A 2578-nucleotide genomic window follows, 5' to 3' on the forward strand; every position below is an offset into this window, starting at 1 on the left:
ATATGCTTATAATTTACTTAAGACTCCCTTTAAAAACATAAAATGAAATAATAAAAAGTATTTATTTTTCTCAGGGGAGAGTGTGAACGCAGTCCCCCACTACCACAAATTATGCAGTCGGGTTTCCCACATTTGGGGAAATTGCAGGGGCCAGCACATCCTCCCCCTGGGAAAACCACCTTCGTGATCATGGTATCTCCCCTGCCAGGTAAGACGCCCTTTTTAGTTCAAGCAAGTTTTTCTGTTTATCAGAAAAAAGTAAATATAGGAACGCTTTATCACTTGATCTCCCTCTGATAGACGTTAGGCCTGGTCTGGTTTTCTTCTTTTTTAAAATTAAAATTTTTTTTTCTGGTCTGGTTTTCAACATTTTCTGTTTTCCCATTGGGGTTAATGTCTGATGTATTTTGTCATTGTGGGTAGCCTCTTGAGCTCTTGTTATGTATTTTTTTGGTACGGGGAAACCCAGGATGGATGAACCTATAGAAACAACATGCAGAATAAGGGTTCCTGGGGCGCATGTGGGAGGGGCGTAAAGAGGAGCGGGTCCCAAGGAGCTCAGGAGGGAAGAAACTGCTTTGAGACAGATGGTGGTCGCCACGGTACAGTAGTGCAGCCTGATGTGACTGAACTATGGAACCTATATCTGACCTCCCAATAAAATGGTTTTGAGGAAAAGAAAGCTGATCCCCACTGCAGCTTCAATTTCAGGTAAAGGCAAAGCTGCTGCCTAGGAAGGCAGCAGTCCCTGAGGTCTCCAGCCTTCCTGCCGAGAAGCAGACCCCCTCCTGGAGAACAAGCGGGTGGACCAGGCCTGATGAAGGTCGTCCAGAAACGTGGAAGCCTGCATACAAACAGGGGGCTCGGGGCTCAGGTCTGTCGCTTGTTTGCTGTGATCGCTTCCAGTCAGCAATCTCTGTGGCTCTGTTTCTTGTCAAATGGGGACGTGAATAGCCTGCCTGTTTGTCACTGATGCAACCATGTTGAGTAATACCCAGATCATATCAAAGTCTCCCCAACTGCCTCTATAATGTCCACGACAGCTTTGTGTCTGCAGACTCCAAGAAGGCTCATATTTCGCACGTGGTCATCTGTCTTTTGGTGCCCTTTCATTTAAAACAGTTCCCTGTCCTTTGTATGTGGTTCTCGTCACAAAGTATCACATTGATACATTGGGAGTCTTCAAGCCATTGTCTTATAGACTGTCGTGAGTCTACAAATGAGACAGGTATTTTTAACATCTGTGATGAGGAGTTTGGGCTATAGAGCCAGATTTTCTGGATACAAACTCCAAGTCTGTGTACTATTAGCTATGTAACATAAATCAGACGAGATCAGGCGCGTTCAGGGTGGTATGGCCGTAGACTGTAACATAAATCATTATACTTTCTGTACCTTAGCTCCTCTGTACAACAGGGGTAATAATAGTACCTACTGATTATATGAAGATTAAACAACTCCAGACACGCCAAGTGGGCATGGTGGCTGCAGCAGGGGCTCAAGCACAGGGAAGAGGGAGGGGGTGCAGGACAGGTAGGGTGTGGAGCCGGAGGAGCCCCAACAAGTGTTCAGAATCGTCTCTGCACAGGAAGGGCTCAAGATTGCTTGGTTCTATTCTGGAAAGTGGTGGCATCTGACTTTGGAGATTTATGTCTTGGCTAAAATAAATAAATAATCCGCTCATTTCATCATGCCCCACTCCGCCCATCTTGCTTTCTACATGTTTACAACTATGCCAGCACCTGCAGCAAAAACCAGGTAAGCGTTCGTGAATGGAAAAAAAAAAAAAGTTTAAGATACGACCCCTGATCTCAAACAGCTTCCTGGAATAAAATGAGTAGTAGTCAACTCCTCTGGTGCCTTAGTGGTTATGTGCTGCGCTGTTAACCGCCAGGTAGGCAGTTCGAAACCACCAGCAGCTCAGAGAGAGAAAAGTAATTAGTCTCAGGAAGCCGCAGGGAAGTTCCACGCAGCCCTGCAGGGTCGCTATGAGTTGCATAGACCCAGTGGCAGTGAGTTAACCTGATTGTCATTAAGCCGACACCAGTAGGAGAAATGGGAGTGATCTACATGGGCTCCTCAGAGAGAGGAAGCAGGCCTTCCAAGCAGAAAAGACCGCTTTACAAAAGAATACTAATGGAGTGAAGGATGAGGGTTACTGGAAATTCAAAGTAAAGCAGTGAGGGGGGCTCACTTAGCCGTGGTTCAAAATCCAGGTGGAGGCAACCTTCTCTTGAGCCCAGAGACAAAGGGGAGCCACTTCAGGTTCCAGAGAAAGAACGTGGTCCTAGCCCAGGGAGAACACTGGGGGTCAGGCTGCGCACAAACAATCCCCCCAAGTAAAGACGACTTTGTCTTTGCCTGAAGGTAGCCACTCGGGTACACACGTGCATTTAAGTGTGGGCATGCTAAGCACTAGAGGTGGCCCAAAGGCAGGCCACCCGGAGACCGTAGGTTTGGGCCCCAAGTCCCAGGAGCTAGCGCTTTCTCGCAGTCTGGAGCTTTACTGAGCCAAATGTAAGGAATCAGCAGGAAGGGATCGAACACCGATCCCGCTGGCTGGGGCCCGGGTGCGCCC

General features: G+C 47.7%; 1 pseudogene; it reads right to left on the reverse strand.

The window, feature by feature from the left end:
* Nucleotides 1–71: 71 nt before the first annotated feature.
* Nucleotides 72–216, reverse strand: LOC115868944 (annotated as a pseudogene).
* Nucleotides 217–2578: the final 2362 nt, after the last annotated feature.

Source organism: Echinops telfairi, unplaced genomic scaffold (assembly GCF_000313985.2).
Source record: "Echinops telfairi isolate 266 unplaced genomic scaffold, ASM31398v2 ScPeMD7_18;HRSCAF=68, whole genome shotgun sequence".
Classification (NCBI taxonomy): domain Eukaryota; kingdom Metazoa; phylum Chordata; class Mammalia; order Afrosoricida; family Tenrecidae; genus Echinops; species Echinops telfairi.